Consider the following 20,614-nt stretch of genomic DNA (forward strand, 5'->3'; position numbering starts at 1 on the left):
AACTGTGTTCACATTACATTCAATGATAAGGCTGTTGCGTGAGTGGTGGAGGTAGATGTTTGGGTTAAATCTGGTAATAATTGTGATCCCTCATCAACTGATTGAGATCAAAATCTTATGATCACGTGAAATTTTCAAGCTTTAGTTATTTATTTCGAATCCCAAGATTACTTGAAAAATCAATATCTATAAAGAATTGAAGGCAACAGCTAGCATTTTCACGGTGACACTGCTATGAAGTTATAAATAAAAGGACTGCAGGTGTGAGAAAGTTCGTAAAATTTTTACAGAATTGCATATTCGAAAATGTAAAGAAGTACAGGCCCGCCACAAGGGGGGGGATACTGGGTCCTTGGTACCGGGGCCCGGGCCCTGGAGGGGCCCGTGACGCAGGTGACAAACCACTACGAATTCATGTGTAACCCTTGTCTCGTAGGGAAAAGTGAAAAAATTACCCTAAAAATTCCGCAAAAGGTGAATAAAGTTTCAGAAACGGGCTAGGGCACTATAAAATTTTTCTTACTTTTTTAGAGATTTTCAAGATTTTGAGTATATGTAGAATGATATTTTTAGTAACTGTGTTTCATTTTCTTCCGTTGTCGGATGCTAAGAGGCTCCTTTCTGGGCATCCTCGACTTCAATGGCTTAACTCCCCTGTCATAGACGTACGAAAGGGGAGTCCAGGGGGGCCCGGCTCCCCATAGAATTGAAAATTATCATCTGTCCCCTCAAAAAAAAATTTATAGATGTTTTGAATGCAACAATTCGAAAGTTTTTGGTGCTGAAAGTAAACAAAAAGGCGTAATTATTCTGCAGAAATTGATGGAAAATCTCCATCATAAGAGCTTCATAATGCGTCCAAATAGATTTAAAATTTCAAAAATTTCCCGGGGGAGGCCCCCCGGACCCCCCCCCCCCCCTCCCCCCTGTGCTAGGGGCCCGGGCCAGAAAATTGGTACCAGGGCCCGAGATGGGATGTGGCGGGCCTGAAGAAGTATCAATATTTCTCCTTCTTTGACGAAGTACTGAAAATGTCTCCTCTTGGATTTGAGTCTAAAATTGTATATCTCTACGCCTTATTCTATCAGAGATATTAAAAAATACTAGAGTTTTATTCAAAATTTATTCTTCTTTTCCTGAACTGTTCCAACCCTCATCGTAAAATATATCAAGAGTCTATTCCTTGTGGACAATTGCGTACTTTTATCAGCATTTCCATTTCTGATTTGTTCTCTTACAAACCGTAATTCGTAATGTTTTACAGAGCGGCAACAATAATTGAGAATTGACCTTACTGTGTCCACATGTCGTCTAAAAACGTATTAATGAAATGTCACACTAGCAGTCATACTGCCTTTGGCAGGCGTCGAGGAGATAACTATTTAAGCTCGCGAGGAGTGGTTATGCCTATGTCACGAATTGAAGGCGAATCGCGTGAAGATAGTTTGATTGGGAAAATATTCAACTGATTTCATGATTCTGACCTAAATGCGGCATAATATTGGTTAATATCATAAAAAATGACAGAGGCAGATGGCGAGTTAACTTACGCGGCCATTTTACTCGTCATTTCACGGCACTAGATCAGTGGCGTGGCGTGCTTTGCGATATATCGATTGATCTTCTACTTAAACCGAGGATATTGTATTACGGGCTATATAGACACACCGTCCGCGTTCCGATCGTGGCACCCAGCGCAGTTGAAGCTACAGCTCCAGCACCCGGTACTTTCGACCTCTGTGCCCCGGAGCGGACGGTATGGTCATACGGCCCGGGCCTTTTTTTAGTTTATAGACACTGTTAAAAATCCCGGTGCGAGATTCACGCTTACTCAGTTGCTATTTTGACCACCTGTTACTCTGAGTGCATGGATCCGGCGCGAAATAAGCTCGGCGCGAATTGCGCGCTCTGGCGGGAGTGAATATCTGACAGGCAAACGTAAAATAGAACTAGAGTCCCTTTATACTGAGAGTCAAGACAACACCCCTCATGGAGTCACAAACGGGAATAAATTCCAGATTATAATCTTTGCAGTCGGTGAAACTGTAATCTTTATTCCCGTTTGTGACACTATGAAGGCCTACAATACGGGAACCAATCAGAAATGGATTCACATTGTCTTGACTCTCAGTATGAAGGGACTCTAAATAGAACTGCCGCAGAATGGATTTCAACTCGAGTCGCAGCGGTGATAGACGAGTGCGCTACCACTTAGCCATTCGGCGCTCGTACCAGGGGACCCTGAATTCGCGCCTCTTGAGGTACCTCAACTAATTCGTCAGTCGTTGGTGATATTTACGCTCTGACCTATTCACTCAGAGTACGGCGCGAAATTCGCGCTGGATTTGTTTTCACGCCGGCTATTCACTCAGAGTAAATCATTGATTTTTAATAGTGGAGTCGCCTGCATTTTGCTCAGCACATCGTGGCAACGCGGCGCAAATTCCTGATACACTTCTTCTCTAATTAATTATTTAAAGTTCATCCATCCCGAAGTCTGTGTCGGCAGTCTGGTCGAAGAGGAAAGGGGGAGAATGAGAAGAATATAGGTGAAGAAGGGGAGGGCAGGAAGTCGTCTAGATTGCGATCGGCGACAAGTCTGAACGTGTTTGAATGTGTTTGAACGTAATGGGACGTGTTGCGGCACCTGGCTTAAAAACCGGGCAGGTAACCCCCGGGGAGGGGCGTCCAATTGATGAATTAGGCGAATGTGTTATTTTAAACAGCCGCGGACGCGCGGCACGCTCATTCATAAGCGCCGCACAGTGGATTGAATCAACTAGAGAGGTTGGACATGAAATTTTTGACTAAAACTGCAAATTTTAATGTTTTTTTGGTGAAATTTTAGATTTCAAGGGGTGGTTTTAGAAGAATATTTCACGAGGCAACCAATGGAGCCACTTTTAGAACCTCAAAGTTGTGTACGAATGGAGTTATAAGCGTTTAAAGTTTCCAAATTTTGTCCGACTTCTCATGTTGGCTCCATCCACTGTGCGGCGTTCCAATGAACCGCGCTCTTTTGAGTCTACGCTTCAGAGCGTGCCCCCCGACGCCGTTGTACTGCTTTCTACAGAACCCATAGGGGAGGGGAATTGAGAGGCTCGGAAGACAAGGCGCATAAGTGCAGTTTCCGAAAAAAATGAGATATTAATTGTTTCAAGTAAAACTAGTCTTAACGCATATTTTGTAAAAAATTCGCTCTCAAATTCCAATTTTTCAGCATCAATAAATCAGTCTGAACTTTCTTTCCGCCATAAGGATCCATTTAATTTCGAAACTTTCAACAATTATTTCTCGAAATAGCGAAAACTGCACGTATGCACCTCGTCCTCCGTAAGCTTCTCTATTCCAGGGCCATAAAGTGAGCCGGTATATAAAACTGCGGAAAAAACGCCGAACTCGAACAATCACCAAATCGCCCCTCCTCCTCCAAACAGCACGATTATTTTTGAGAAAAGTCGCGAATATTTTTCTTCGATAATTTCAAGTGATTTAGATGTATATGCTGATCAAATTCCCTGCAAAATTATTCGAAAAATGTATTGGCGGATCCAGCGAATTGGCAGCATTTTCTTTTCTCCATTTAAACCTATCGAAATGTATCGATTCTTGAAGGGGCCAGGTGCCCCGACAAAAATCGATTATTCAGCATAGGTTTAAATGGAGGCAATCCGGTGTTACCTAATTGCTGGATCCGTTTCTGGAAAACTAAATACCAACAAGTTGTCCTGGAAATTCGTATGTTACCACAGAGAATTTGGCAATGCTGCGCGGCGACAGGAGCGCATTCAGTGAATGAACGAGGCGTAGAAAATGCGTACGACGTAAATCCATACGTCGACCACGTGGTGAGTCGGGACCGACCACGTGTGCAGCGGTCTAACTTCACCGGGCGCTGTGCCCCGAGTGCGCCTTAAAATTTCGCCTTCACGGGCGTCGGCTCCTAAAAATGAAGGGAACCGCGTAGAGTTGGCGCCGGAAAACTGTTTGAAGACCTAATTTCTGATGGGATCTTACCAGTGCTGCCATTATATTTCACCAAAGATTGCGAAGTCCCGCAATTTTTAAATCTGATTTCGAAAAATTCCGTGAAAAATTCCGACTTTTTCAGAAGTTCCGGGAAGAAATTCCGAAATACGCCCGGATTTGCTTAAGATCGTCAAATTTGATTACTAGAAAAAAAGACGAAAAAATTGTCAAATTTGATAGGAAAAATTGTCAAACTGACGAAAAACTCCGACATTCCAAGAATATTCCGAAAAACGCTGAAAAGTCCGGGAATTTCGGAGATGTCGGGGAAAGTTCCGATTACTTACAAAGTTTCGAAATTCGGAGTTAATTCCGGAAAATGGTAGCAGTGGATCTTACTCTATGCGAAATCACTTTTTCTAAATGGAAAATCTCCGAGTCTCCTAAAAAAAATTGTAGATAACGTCGATAAAAATATCAGCCCCACGAGGCTAAAGGCTCCAAAAAATTTGGGCTGAGGTACAGGGCTAAGAAAATTGCGGTGCTGCACACATGCTCAACGCCTCCAAGCTGAAGAAAGATTAACATAGTAAATTCATCGCCGAGTTGTCGGATGGTGGTATCATCGTTAAATGGCAGAATTATTCGGGACACTCATTTAATATTGTCTCTTATCAAACGCGAAGAGGTGACTTTTACGCCGTGTCTGTTTGCTTTCAATTTTCTGTGTGGGCACTACGAGCTTCTTTGGAAGTAGTCGAAAGTCGTAAGTTTTAGTAGTCGAATTGTGGTAGCACCGTAAATGTCACGCTTACGCTAAAAAAGAAAGAATAAATTAAAGCGGAGAAGAAGAAACGAGACACAGGCAGAAAAATAGGGAATGAAGGTATAGAGAGGAAGGTGAATATTGGTATAATAGTGAATTTTGAAAAATTTGTAGCCGCATAAAAACTCCATTCTGAATGGCTGCATAGAATCAAATTAATTTAAAACGTTGATTGGTGTAAGAAATAAAACCCCAAGAGGGCGTTTTTGTAATAACTTGGAGACTTTAACGCAGAGTAGCAAAATTAACTTCCTTTTTCGATTGATTATATGCAAGAGTTGGCAACATCTCTAAAATTCATACATTTTTTTATGAAATTTTCAGTTGCAGTGGTAATATCGTGCAACTGGACGCTTACTCGGAACATGAAAAGAAATCGTTTTTTTACAAACGCGAAGAGATGACATTAACGTCATGCCAGTTTGCCTTCAATTTCAAAGTAAGCAACACGAGCTCCCACGTGGTCGAATAGTGGTATCACCGTAAATGTCACGCTTTCTCGTAACTTGCGTGAAAAGTATTGTTGAAGGAGTGCCGGTGACTTCAACTTATGTCAGTTTGCCTTAAATTTTTAGTATAGGCAACATGAGGGACGTGTCCAGCATATTGTGGTTAGATGGCATCAAGTTTTCGTCAATAGAACTCGGAATTTAACTATCGATTTTGGTCACGTCGTCGCACATGGGTGGATTCAGGGGGAGGCGTAGGACCCGTGTGCCCCCTCCCCCGTTCACCCGAAAAAGGAGAAAAGGAGAAGGAAGAAAAAAGGGAAGGAAAGGAAAGGTGGAAAGAAGAGAGAGAGACGCTTACATTTGGAAAATTTATTATGACTAAATTGACCCAAGTTGCGCATTAGATGCTTCAAAAATTCAAAAATTCTTTATGAAAGGCCCTCGAACCCTCGTTACGCCCCCCACCCCCGTTTTAGGTGTCTGAATACGCCTATGTCTTGATAGAAATTATAAGCTACTAATTGGAGATGAACTTTTTTCTGCTAACATTTAGAGAGAAGGAGAATTGGCCACGTCTAATGCATATTATTTATTTGCACTTTTCGTCCTTCTTTTACATAGCTAAGTTCTGATTGTAGGCCTCTTATATGAGCGATATGTAAAATATCTATACAAAGTATTGGAAACAATTACACATGTATTTGAGCGCGTGATAGACCCTGTTCGGTCTGAATGCATTCGCAAAGGCCGTTGAACCCTCCTCGCCACGTGAAAGCTTTGCAACGAAGACGACTTCACAGTCACATTCAAAGGACGAAGGGACCGCCAGAATTAACGACCCGAAATGTACCTCGCGATAGACACGTGTGGTCCCTGCGCGCCAAAAAAAAGAAGACCCTCGCCTTCGGTCTGGTGACGTTCACCTCTACGGGAAAAAAATTTAACTGTTACGTTTTCTGTCTCTTGTTCCGCGTGTTCGAAGTTGGAGTCCCTCGGCCCGCTGCGGAATTAGCGTTCATTGATATCCCTCTCATGTTGACATAGAGCGTATCTTCATTTCCACTCGAGCCCTAGAAAGTATGGGGGTACACGGTCGGTAGAGCTCATCTCAAAATGCATTTCCGCACCAATTGTTCGCGAGATGCAATATTTTCTTGATTAATCACCAACGAAGAGCCCGCCGCGCCACTCCTGGCGAATGAATGAAACCTAGCACCTGCTCTTGAGACGCGCGACTCGAGGGCCGTGAGTCACCGATTGCGTCATCCTTTTCGGGGATTCCATTGTCTGAGCACCTCTGGAAGAAGGAGAAGAAGAAAAGGAGGAAGCAGAACAAAAAAGGAGGAATGGAGTGTAAGCTCATTTGTTACTACAATGGAAGCATTCGTTACGGGTTGTGTCGAGGGTCAGAAGAAGAGCAGTTGCACTTTCGTTGGGTTGACAAGAGTCGCTGGCGCCTGAGGAGATCACGCCACCTCCTATCAACCAATGAGGATGCATCCCGCCGGCATCCGACCACTCTGGCATTCCTGGCTCATGAATATTGAGAAATGGTTTTTGGTTTTCGGGGCGTTTCGTTGATCATCAAAACGGTCGCACCGTGCGTCGTTGATAGCCGGTTTCAGAGAATTTTGTTGTGCATGTTGCGGCCGGTATTCTGAACCCTATTAATTGAAGATTTAGACGGAGTTAAACAGAAAGGAACCAAGCCACATCGGAATCGAACCGAGAAAAAGACGCTTTAAGTTTAGCTCCTGCATAAGACTCAATGTAAAAGTTAAACTTCAAGTTCAATTTCTGCAAAATTTGCTCCAACAGAAACTTTGAATTTTTGGCGATAGATAGTAGAGCAGTGGTTGAGTTCAAAACCACTCATAACTCAATTTTTTCCAAAATGTGGGTTGGTTCCTTCCTGCTTAACTCAGTCTATTTGAAACTTCTCTCGCGCATCCGGATATACTTTAAGGTGATTCGATGGACGTCATATTTTCTGTCAAAACGACGTGCGATATTTCCTTTGGATTCGATGCATCCTTTGGTTTCAATTTTTCAGCCGTCCGTCATTTTTCTCGAATTTGGAGATCGCAATTCTATTGACAGGATACTGAAGAATTGACGTACCGATTTTGACGAACAAACTCAACGTAATAAAGGTGTGGTTTTTTTAGAGGAAAAATATCGCATTCGTTACTGATATCAAAGCTTTAACCGAATAGTTAAATTCCTGGGTTCTCTCGACGGAAGCTAGAATATTGCCCACAAAAGAAATCAAAGGTCAGTCCAATTCAAACGACTGCTGATTTGAGCTACTCTTACGCAGAAACTCAAGATGAAATAATGATGAGGTGCGCTTTAAACATTACTACCCTGTGCAGTACTTAATTGATTTAACCGCTGAGTAACCACACTTAGCTCACTTCTTCTTTCTCCAACGCAAGGAATACTCCGTGCTAAGGAAGTACGCCATATGAACCTTCGTGCAATGCAAAATTTATTCCTGTAAAATACGAATTTTCAGAAAAACTTGTAAAAATTTTCCTCCCAATTTTTTAGAAAATTTATCTTTGCAGTGTGAACTAAATTATCAGAAAATTTCAAATAGATATATTCATTATTTGTCCAAAAAATTAACATATGAAGAGGGGAAATTCGGCAACTCGTGGATGCTCATACGGCGTTTTTCCTTATCACGGCAGAATACCGCGAGCGTTTGCATTTTCCGACTTTTCTGACGGCAAGTTGCAACTGATGCAATCCGAGCGTGTTGCGCCGCGGGAAAAATGTTTTCACTAATTGAAGGCACACGACCCATAGGAAACTTTGATCTCAGCGCCCGATTTCATGAGCGCAGCAACATACGAGGAGGAAATAGGTCATTAACTTTCCTAGAAACGCACAACGGAACGATGCATCACTACGGTGCAGTGATTACGCAAGTGATAGGGTTATCGCAGCTTTCTTATCCGTTGAGGTGATGGAGTAAAACCGACTTCAGTCTTCAGTAGTCATAGTAAAGACCCCCCTCTTCTCGCCCCCACCCACTCACATCGCGATCTGCCCCGGCTAGTGAATGAGAGTTATGTAACGTGTGAGTTTAGTGAGAGGGAATCACCGTGGAAAAAAACTGGTCCTATAAAATCGGTCCGTCGACTCCACCGTTCGATTAGCGGTCCTTGGAGATTGGGGTAGTAGGTTGACACGACGGAATAAACTAGCGGCCGTTGCTCTGATTGTGACGTCACGGCACCAGTACTGCCGTGCTAAGGGAAAACGCCGTATGAACAGTCGAGAGATGGCAAATTCGATTAAATTTTTATTTTTGAGGCAAGTTGAGAATAATTGTTCATGAGATTTTCAGGTACTTTACGTGGAATTGTGAACAAAATTATCTAAAAAAATTGGATGGAAAATATTTATATCTTTACTAAGAAATTCGTGTTCCATGAAAGAAAATTTGGCAATGCCTGAAGGTGCATACGGTGTTTTTGAGTAGCGTTGTGTGCTTTGCCATAAATCAATTTATCTAACATTTAAAAGTATGGAAAAAGATCGATCGGCAGGGTGGTGTACGCAACGACCACCCTAATATCGATTTTTCCTTACCATAACTACCAATGAAGAAATCAATTTTTAAGCATCAAATAGCAGTTGAAATAGCAGTTTGAACTTGTTTCCGCCATAAGGATCCATGCAATTTCGCAACTTCAAACATGTATTTCTCGAAATAGCAAAAATCCCTCGAAGCCCCTCAATTGAATCTGTCAGTCACGAAAGGGCTCAAGTGCCAAAAATGGTAATGCGAAGAACATGGTAATAACCATTTCAATTGACCCCTCATGAATCTCAGAGCTCTAAAATATTAAAGCGATGAATTAATGAATCACATTCACTGGAAAAAAAAAAAAACACATTGGATCTAGAGTCCAGACTCTTAAAAACATCGAAAAAATACTCTTGATTCAATCAGATTTAAGCTTAAATCAAGAACCAAGTCTTAATTTGAGTGGATTTCCTCTTGATTTAGGCTTAAATCTGATTGAATCAAGAGTCCATTTTCTTGTCAATGTTTTCAAAAGTCTGGACTCTAGATCCAATGTGTTTTTTTTTCCAGTGTTATTAATTAGTCTGTAATTTAAAATGGGTTGATTCCTGCAGTTTCTACTGTTTTTCTTTCCGTATTTTCATAGGTGGCGTTTGAGCCCTTTTGAAACTGACTGATTCAATCGCACATTCTTCGCACCGTTAATGGAGTTATGAACGGTAATGCTCAAGTGTCTTCCCTGTTCATAACCATGCACTCGGAATATTTCGCATGATCCTCGACACACTCGAATAATCGAGTGCTCTCTGGTCTCCCTCAGTTGCATTTCGAGTTTGAGAGACACTTTCCAATATGCAAGTATCCGAAGTTGAATGACTAACTTCCAACTTTCATGTTTTACGACGGATAAGTCACGTAGGCGGATCGAGGCTACGCACACGGCACGTAGCACACGGCAGCACAGGTGAGAGGCAGCCAGCAGGCTCCCAGCCGTTGTCGTCCGATACTCCGATTTAATTTCGTATAAAAGCTGTCATAACCGTCTCACAACTTAGATACTTAAAATTTTCCAAGATATCCAAAGTCGGCGTCATCCGTACTTGAAAACTGCAAACGAAAGTACGCTAATAAAAGTTCAACGCGATAAAAACCAGTATAAAATAAACAAACACTCATTATCAGTGCACGGAGCAAAAATCATCATCTTCCGGACGAAAGAACGTAACTCCATTTCAATGTTGCCAAATTTCCCCCAGCGAATTGTCTATGGATCAAAAGAATCTTATAGGCATTTCTTACTGAAAATTTCCCTGATTTTTTTCTAGATTCTAAGCAACAAGCAGAAATATTTTGAATACAAATTTTTTTATAACATTTTTGTAAAATAAATTAATTGTTTAAGTCACCTTGGCAACCTTGGAATGGAGTTACGCTTCTTCGTGCGGGAGACGACGAAATGGCTCGAGAGGTTTCATAATATGGCAAGGTATATTTAAAATTTTCTTATTACGCAATTCTTAGAAATTCAGTTCAGTTGCAGATACCTACCCCTCAGGGATACCGCAAAAGGCTGCCGTTTTGTGATTCGATGGACGCCATATTTTGTGTCAGAGCGGCATGCGATATATCGCATCAATTGGTTCCATTATTTCAGTTACTCGTCATTTTTCTCCAATTTTGAGATCGCAAATGGGTTGTCAAGAGACTAAAGCACTCACTTACCAATTTTGACAAAGAAACTCAACGCAATAAAGGCGTGGTTTTTTTTAGAGAGGAAACATTGCATTCGATACTAATATCGAAACTGCACTCGAATGCGATATTTTCTCTCTAAAAAAACCACGCCCTTATTACGTTGAATTTCTTGGTCAAGATTGGTAAAAGAGTGCTTAAGTCTCCTGACAACAGAATTGCGATCTCAAAATTGGAGAAAAATGACGAGTAGCTGAAAAAATGGAACCAATTGATGCGATACATCGCATGCCCTTTTGACACAAAATAAGGCGTCCATCGAATCACCTTAAAATCGAAACGGCATTGAGCGCAAAAATTGCACACTGGTATATTATTTCAAGGAGCACCAGAGAATTTTTTCCTCATCCTTCTTTTTCTCTTTTTTCAGTAATTGTTGATTGATCCTCTTGGATGTGAGGTGATTGTTCTGTGGATAATTATACTTTCTGTGCTTCCGTGATGACTATTCATATGTCATAAAAGACTATGAAGATTTGCATTCCGTCGATTTTTTAAGATACTTAGAAAACATTTAAGAAATTAGCCTTCGGATGTAAGGAAATATTTTGTCCCAATTCAAATTCTAAGTCAAATAGTGTAAAAATATATTCTTTAGATGACAAAAAACGTTGAAAAATGCGTTCATCAGAGTCTGCTGTTCACACTATGTCGTTTTTTTTACCTTAACCTCATGGCCGGATTCACCTACTTGCCGCCCATGGGCCGCCTGAATTTTGCCGCCCCCTTCTCATTCGTTTTGAAACTCGATAAAAACCATCAAATGAACGTGTCAGCGGGGGAGGGGTGCATAAGACGCATTTACTCATGTTGAACACATTTTGTGGGAAATCTCTGTCAACACTACTAGCAAAAGTTCAGGGAACTTTGCGCGAAAGTTAAGTTCCGTAAACCTATCTCTGTGTGGACAAGGACCTCCATTCATAAGAAATGAACGAAAAAATTATGAAAGAACAAACATAAATGTGGATCAATGATTTTAACTTCCGCCGCCGCGCCGCGCAGACTGCACAGTGTTTGGCGCAATGCGTGAAGTATTCACGCAGTCTTATAGGCGCTATGCGTTTTACGCTGACCGCACTGTGTTTGGTGCAATGCGTGAAGTATTTATGCATTTTTGTAGGCGCTATCCGTTTCCTGCTGACCGCAATGACCGCACTGTGTTTGATGCAATGCGTGAAGTATTCGTGCAGTCTTGTAGGCACTAATAAGTGTTACATGCCGATCGCCGCGCCGAGGGCTTCTCCTTTTCATCTCAAGTCCTCGTCATCATTTCTCTCGTCGCGCCGCTCCAGGCCAAATTGCTTGTTTGGTTTCTCTCTTAACTCGACTAATTAAAGGTGCTGTCTCTTGTATCACTGAAGGACGACAAAATTAGCAATTACCATACTCTCAGGAAATGAGAGATTTTGTCGCCGTTTCTCGTTTGTAATTTTGTTTTTATAAATCCGATTTTTTTTATACCTACACTTTAAAAAATTGCAAATTTTTGCCGCCCCTTAGATTTGCCGCCATGGGCCGCGGCCCATGTGGCTACCCCCTTAATCCGGCCCTGCTTAACCTGACCTATATTGACCATGAACTGACGATCGCTTTGTGCCGTCAACACTCTCAACTTCCTAGAGTTTTAGGCCATAGACTGTCCGCAATTCTCGTCTGTGGATGTAGAGACAGTTTGAACAGCATTCTCTGCTAGTGGAGGCAAAATCCGCACGAAGGGGAATGGAAGTTACGCGCACCTCTATTCCGCCTTCACTTTTCGAAGTAGGCCAAAAAAATCATGAAAACGTTTCAGCAAAAGTTACCGTCTAGATCATTCGTGTGAGTTTTCTGTTATCAGTAAAGATATCTTCAATATTGACGGAAAGAAAGATAAAAAATACGATGAGAGAACTGAGGAAGAAGAATAGAGGGAGATAGAAGAAGTAGAAGAAGCGGAAAATAAAAAGGACGAGGAAGAAGAAGACGGAAATGAAAGAGATGATGGAAGGAGGGGAAGAAGATGATGAAAAAGAAGAATGATTTCTCTATCGTCGTCTGTTTCTTTCTTCATTTTCCCTTCCTCTCCTTTTTCTTCACTTTTTTCTTCCTTTCCTTCTATTTCTTGTTCGCCTTCTCCCTCTTTTCATTCTCATTCTCTTCTCTTTTTTCTTCTTCTTCTTCGATTACCGATTAGGGTTAAAAACGGTCCATGCCCGTCGATGGTGTAAGGTCCTCAGTGTTACGTAATTGGAGGTAACTTACCGAGCTGCTATCGAACAAAATTCGATTTCGATTATTCGCGAACATCTGTATGATGTGTATCACGAATCGATCGATCGAACTTCGAGGAATCGCGCATGGTTCTGAAGGACTTGTAGAACTGTGGATTTCTGAGCCCGGGGCGCCTGGAAGTTCAATCAACTCTGCTGGACGGGTCTCACCTCGAATGATAGGTGTCGGCAGCTTATGAGTCACCATTCACTTTTTCCCTACCTGCAGCGGTGTTACTGATCTCGAGAGTTGTAGTATTGCCAAACGGTGGCTCAGAATTAATTCATTCCATCGGATACGACTTATGAATGGGTCTGTCTCAAACCTTTGCCGGGGCGAAACGAGGAGCTGTTTTGCTTCAGAGACTGCTCAAAACTCACGACCAATACTGCCGTGCTGCCCTGGTAAAAATTGGCAGTAGAATCTGTGTTCCATAACACCATAGACCTACAGCCGGCTGTAAGATTTCCAATAGCTTCTATAGCCGGCTACACAATTTCTTATAGTCTTTTACAGCCGATTGCGATTAAGCAACAGCCAGGCGATAAAGTGTATGCTAAGCGTTACTAATTACGGATTCTAGGATTTAGTGAGTTTTTGGAATACTGCTCTCTTTTTGGGCCGTAGTATCTTGATTTATTTTGCGAGGAAAGCTCCGTACTTTTGATGGATGCGTGCCATTACTAATATATTAGAGCGCCTTCAGTTTTGTATGATACTGTGCAATACCTCTGGTGTGAAATAGTTGCTTCAAGCGCCGTGGCACGCTGCGGCGCGGTAGGCGGGCAGCCAGCGCGAAACGCGCATTGGCGCCTACAAACCTAACAGGGATACTTCACGCGTTGCGCAATGCGTGAAGTATCCCTGTTAGGTTTGTAGGCGCCAGTGCGTCGCCGCTCCGCTTTGTGTTAGGCTCTAATATTTAATCTGGCGGAGTCAGCGTTATTCAACTCATGATTTTGAAATTTTTGCACATCCTGTATGGGTTATTCTCATTTTAATTGATGAAAAAAAATATGTATTAAAGGAAAATATAATGTGTGTTTTGTAAATATTAAGGTGGTTCCCTTATCAAACTTAATGATTTCCAAAGCACACGAATTTCTACCTAATTTCTTATAGCCTTTTATAATCGATGGCGAAAAAGCAACAACCAAGCGATAAAGCGTAAAGCCCGGCGATAGGAACTGTAGCCCGGCTGCATAATTTTTTATCGCTTCGTATAGCCCGGCCGTATGATTTTCTCCGCATTCTACAGCCAGCTATATGATTTTCTGTAGCCTTCTTAAGCCGGCTATAAGAATTCCTATGGTATTTTGAAACGCAGCTCTTATCGCCAATTTTTACCAGGGTGAGGAAAAACGCCGTATGAGTCTTCAGGCGTTGCCAGATTCCACTCAATATAAACCGCATTTACTGGGGATTTCTTTAATGGTTCGCTTCAAATTTCCTTCGATATAATGTATCTTTTTGCGAAACGTTGTGAATATTTTTCCTTGAAATTTTCAGGATTTTTTTCAAAAGACCTCAAAAATTGCATCACAATACGATACGTTGAGTATTACCTACAGCGCTATGCAGACCTGGTATTACAGAACTTTTACTAAAGTAAAGCGAATAAATTATTTTCATACTTATTTTCTGAATAGAATTCATGAATCGATAAAATTTCCAAATCAAGTTGGTTAAAATAGTTGCGCGAAAAAATTATTCTTTGCGAGGACCATCACATTATCCAGACTCTTGAAATGGAATGGGCGCACCTTTTAGTTGCGGACGAATTTCCTCACATCCGCATTTCAACATGCAACCGTATTGACAACTTTGCCGGGATAATATTCTCGTCACATCAGACAATCAGAATTAGGTATGCAATTTTTACGAGCCATTTTCTGAGGTTATTACTCCCTTTTGAACTTACTAGATTCCGTTGAAATATTTAATTGAAGTCTTCCTATGAAAATCGGCAATATTGATCGCCAAGTGTGCAACCCTGATCAAAGTGATTTGACTTCCGACAAAGGCCTTCACTCACCTTCTGTCGATTAAAGCTGCCAAATCGAATAGAGAAACCCGGCAACAAAAAATCATGAAACGTCGTTGAATCAGACACAGATCATTATAGAGTTGGGCGTATTTATGCTGCTCGCAAACCCCATGCGTATAGTTCCTTTTAGCATAAATAAGTCCAGTTTTTAAAAGTCTTTTCTCTAAAAAGAATGCTTTAACCAGAGCATTTGTCCGCGGTAATCTCGACTTCCTTAGTATTTAGAAACAGTAAAAAAGTAAGATTTAAAGCACCACAGACACGTTTCCATCAAATTTTACGCAAAACACATTGTTTATTTTAGAATTTTCAAAAATTAGCTTGTAAGTGACCCATTAGCGTTTATAATAGTTTGTATTAGAATCAATTCCCTCACACTCACGGCCAGGGAAAAAGACAGGTACCTTAATGAAATCGGCAGTTTAAGACAAAATGATCATTTGGGAAATAAAGTACAATTTTATTTTACAATAATCTACAGACGCGTGATATACTTGTAAAACTTGTCGTGAGAGGTTCAGCATACAATCGGGAATTTATCGTATTAAAAAACACAGTGAACCTAGTTCAGAGCCCACTTTGTTTGAAGTAAACTTAGATTTCTTGGCAAGCAGAGATTTGTTCACGAGCACAAAAAATGCTGAGCTCTCATTTATGAGTTGAATTTAGAGAGTTTCAAGGTGCCCATCAAGTTCTACGTACAATTTTGATAAGAGATTATGGATTACAATACTTGATTTCTGACTATATTTTGCATCATGTTGCAATCAGCGACATCATTACTAGCTACTTCGTTTGACTGCTTTCTCGGGATTCCGCGGCAAAATACATTCGTGCAGTTTGCCACGACACACAATGGATCGAGTCTATGGAAGAGGTCGGACATGAAATTTTTGACTAAAACTGCAAATTTTGATGTTTATTTCGTCACATTTTGGATTTCAAGGGGTGCTTTTGTGAGGGAATTTTACGGGAAATCCAATGGAACCACTTTTAAAAGCTCAAAGTTTTGTATGAACGGAGTTATAAGCTTTTAAAGTCTCTAAATTTTGTCCGAGCTCTCCCATTGACTCGATCCACTGTGCGACAATCAATCAGCGCATGAACGTATTCCAAAAACAAGGCATAAGACTCACCACATCCATGACATAAAATTAGTAAATTTTATGAAATTTTTTTTTCCGGAGAAAATGTCAAACGATTCCGTGGATTTTTGCAGACCAAGTCTGTAACTCACAAAAAATTTGCTTTGAAAATCGAGGTTTCACCATCTCCAGACGTTTCTAATGGACCCACGAATATTTTAAGTATAAGTTTCGACAAATTTCCTTGCATTAAATTTCATAAATTTTTCGTACCTGGGCGAAACACAAACATTCTCACCCTAACGTGCCAAATCAACGGTACGGTAGCTAAGTTCCTTTCTTTAATTGTTAAAATTTTATTTCAGATCTTCGCAAAAGAAGGTCCAGTTCAATGTATTTGTGCAGTTATGAGATATTGCCGAAGATGCTCTGAGATGACATCAAGATGCTTACCTCACAATGAAGGTGATTTGCAAGGTTATAATGTGTTTATCGTAGCATCAGAAAGACTCTCGGCTTTTGCGACTTTCCCTATGACACATTCGTTAGTCAGTCGCAGTGACAATTCACCTGTGAATATGATTTTTTGCAAGGTAGGTAAACAATTGAAGACATTTTTTTAAGGCACAAATAAGGCAAGTCACAGTTGATCTCGTGCAATGCGTTTTCATCATTTAGAAGTGCATACATCATCATATTTTTCCTCATATCGCACCTGTGTTTATTTTCGAACTCGGTTGAAATATAAATATTACAAATTCAAGGTTGAAGGGTCGAGTCAAGCAATGACAACAAAAACAGTGCAACAAGTGCAAGTGATCATAAACAACCCGTAAAGTGGTGTGCATGGAGAATTTAAATAATGTTTTTCGAAAAATTAAAATTCAGGGGGTAATATCTAGAAAAACAAAGACTCCTCGGGTGTTGTTCCTCCTTGTAAATTCAGGGTAACATAAAAAAAGTACTAAACCTTTCATGCCCATCGCCCATGTATGTCAATGAAAATTCAGTAATTTTACCAGAGACTGAAAGCTGAAGTTTTTTAGGAATCTCCTCTTTAAAATGATTGTTTCGATGGTGACAGGCTATTTTACTCTTTAAAGTTGAATGCATCTCATAATAGCTCAAACCTGAATCTTCAGGTTCCCGTCCCCCGGTTCAACTCCCGTCCTAATGGGCTATACTTTTAATTTTTTTTTTTTTTTTAACCATGCCTAGCTCATCCATAAAAGCACCTATCTACACATGGAATTTACCAGTGATTATGTTGTTTAAAAAGCGATGCATAGTAGTCGCTCACAACAAAAATTAATCCAATTGCATCTGTTGCGATTCGTAGGATACATATAAAGTAGCTACGTCCACGCCGTACAATGCTGCCGTGTTGAGGAAAAACGCCCTATGAACATTTGAGAGTTGCAAAATTTCCTTCGATAAAATGTTTATTTTTGAGGAAAGTTATGAATATTTTTCCTTTTATCAGAATCTATAGGTGAAATTGCGAACAAATTATCTGGAACATTGGGAGGAAAATATTCATAAGTTTAACAGGAAATTCGCGTTTATCTAAGGAAATTTGGCAACGCCTGAAGGTTCATACGGCGATTTTCTTTAGCACGGCAGAATGCAATTTATTGCATATCCCTGAGGTATCCCAATAACCCGTCCTGTAAAGCTGACCGTATGGTGATTAGAAAAAGGTTGTCCGTCAGCACAACATCAAGTGTCTCAGTTCGCCTTCAATTTTGATGATACTTCAAGCATATCCATAAAGCACGAATAGTGGTATCAAAGCGCCGTGTGAGTTCGAGAACCTTGTTCTGTTGTCATCTTTTTATTTTCCACATCCCGACGGTATTTTTTACGAAAGTGTATTGGTATCATGTGGTGCCGTGAAATTGAAATGAGCTAAGATCATGGTTGCCCTAATGTCGTGGATATTCGTCTTTTTTTGAAAGAGAAAAGTCGTCCTCAGGTGCAGCGCTGAGTCCTTGTCAAGACCAAGTGTCTCAGTTCGCCTTCAATTTTGATGATACTTCAAGCACATCCATAAAGCACGAATAGTGGTATCAAGGAGCCTTGTGAGTGCGAAAATATTGTTCTGATGTCTTCTCTTGATTGTCCACATCTCGACGGTATTTTTTATGCGGTACGATAGTGTTGTGAAATTCATTAGAACAACTAAGATCAAGTTGCCCGGATGACGGGCTTAGTTTTTCGTTTTCATTAGAAGAGATCGTCCCTAATTGCCAGAGTTTTTTCAAGCTGTAGATATGATTCATTTCAAACGTTTTTCACGACATGCGCGCATTATGCAAAGAATGGTTTGTAATTCTGACGCGTTACTCCACAGAGTATTAAAAAACGCTCAGCACGAAAGATTGACAATTTTTTATTTAGACCTCAAATCGATCTTTTAGCAGTTCTGAGCAACTGTAATTTCTAACTTAGGGTACATTTTACTCGATACGAGCAAGATCACGAATATCTTTAGTTCCAAATGCAATGTATGTATATTTACTTTATAAATAGTGCACGAGTGTCAAAACTCATAAGGAAATAGTCGCTATAGAAATAGGACGCTATCATATCAATCTGATCAGTCTGGAAACTCACTCCTCCCAATTCCGGATTTCACACCGCAATTTTATAGCAGTCGATCGGAGAGTGCTAATCGATGTGTTGAGTGTTAAGCAAGATGAGCGAGACATAGTTTGACAAATCTTTGAACGGACTTAAAGCTAAGCTACAAGTGTCAGTTCTTGTGAGATGAGATGAGAGTTGCTGCCCATGAGAAAATTTGAAGCTCCAAAGTCGATTTTCGCCGAACCCATTTGCATCACTTGGAAAGGATTGGTCTATAAATTACTTTGTTTTCATTTAATCCCTGAGAAATAAAAGGAATTCTCGCTTCATTTTAAGTATATCGATACGTTTAAGACTGAACTGCGCACAAAATACAGGTATTGAATTATGAAAATTTTCTCTCACATTCATTTCCCGAGCTCCCTTTTTGCGCAGTATCTTGCTGAAGTAAAAATAGCATGCGGTTTGTTTGCGGTTTTCGAGTGGCACAATGACAGCCGACACTTTTCGACTGGAATCGTGATTTCAAGGCCTCAGCAAACAATCTTCGCGTCGGGATTCGAAGCCAAGACCTTTCGACCATAATTCTCGCGTGACAGCAAAAGTGTTCTTGGGAAGTGGGAGTGGAGCGGTTTCCCACGATTCATGAGGACAGTGATGGGACCCCTATTCACAAAGTCCTCGGTTCGAATCCGATGACTTAGACCGGACTGTTGTCTTCGGTGCGTGACGGGCAAATTTTTGCCGCATCAGCAGGCGTTCTCTTCTTTTTCTGAGTGGATTTCATTCACTGTGCGTGTAATATGTAGCGTTTTCCTGCGTTAACAATGTTGCTAATGTTGATTGATGCGTTCTGCTATGTCAATTGATCTCCTATCATGATTGTAATGATGAGCTACTGTGTTCACTGTAATATTACTGTGAGCACAGAAATGCCAAAATGAGCAAAAAATGGTACAATGAGCATTTTTATGCGACTATACTCAAAAATAATCTTACCAAATTCCACGGTTCTACTACCGTGGAATTCTGTCTGGCATTACTACCGTGATAACTGTGAAATAACCGTGTTCTTTTTTCTCTGTGAGGAAAAAAAAGAGAAGGAAGCAATAAATAAGGAACACAGGGAAAAAGAAGGATAGAAGCTTAAATTTGGAAATTATTCATGACAAAATTGACTCAAACTGCATATTAGATGCGTCAAAAATTCAAAAATATTCGGGACCCCCCTTACGCACACCCCCCCCCCCCCCCGTTCGAGGGATCCACCCATGAAGAAGAGCGGGAGGGAGAAGAGAACCTATCGTAAGGAAAGGGAGTAGTAAAATAAAACCGAAAGAAGTGTCTGACGTCATTACGGACGACCTCTAATAGCGCCAAAAACGATGAAGCGTGAGGAGTGATAGGCGCTCATCAGACTTCACCGTGAGTTGACGCCTGCCTGTTTCCCTGCATCGCGAGAATGCAGTCGTGTAAGAGGCATCGTTGCCAGAATTAGCACTTCTCCTCGTTTTGACCCGTGTAAAACAACCACATCTAATCGGAAAACCTGGCAACCTCGGTGAGAGGGCACGATGCCAATGATGCCATGGCGCTCGCTCTCGAATGACGTCACAGTCACGGCATCAAAACGTGTCGCGTCTCACGTAAACCGACGGCGGAGCCTTCGGTCCAGTCTAACGGCAAATACCGTGGCGTCTCCGTCTCGCGTCAATCGCGTCACGGAGACCATCGTCGACGTCGTGTCGCGCGCCGTGTCCCTCAACTACGCTGCCGTGCTAAGGAAAAACGCCGTATGAACATTCGAGAGTTGCCAAATTTCCTTCGATAAAATGTTTATTTTTGAGGACAGTTAGGAATATTTTTCCAAGAAATTATCAAGAACTTTAGGTAAAATTGCGAACAGAATTGCCTGAAAAATTGAAGGAAAAATATTTACAAATTTTCATGAAAATTCTTCATTTACCAACGGAAATTTGCCAACGCCTGAAGGCTCATACGGCGTTTTTCCTTAGCACGGCAGTGCGAGAGTGAGCGCGGACTTTCATCCCCTCTTTCTTTCATGACCCATATTTTACTCCAATCTATTTGGGTAGAGAATTG

The sequence above is a fragment of the Bemisia tabaci genome, chromosome 2 (assembly GCF_918797505.1).
Source record: "Bemisia tabaci chromosome 2, PGI_BMITA_v3".
NCBI classification, from domain to species: Eukaryota; Metazoa; Arthropoda; class Insecta; order Hemiptera; family Aleyrodidae; genus Bemisia; species Bemisia tabaci.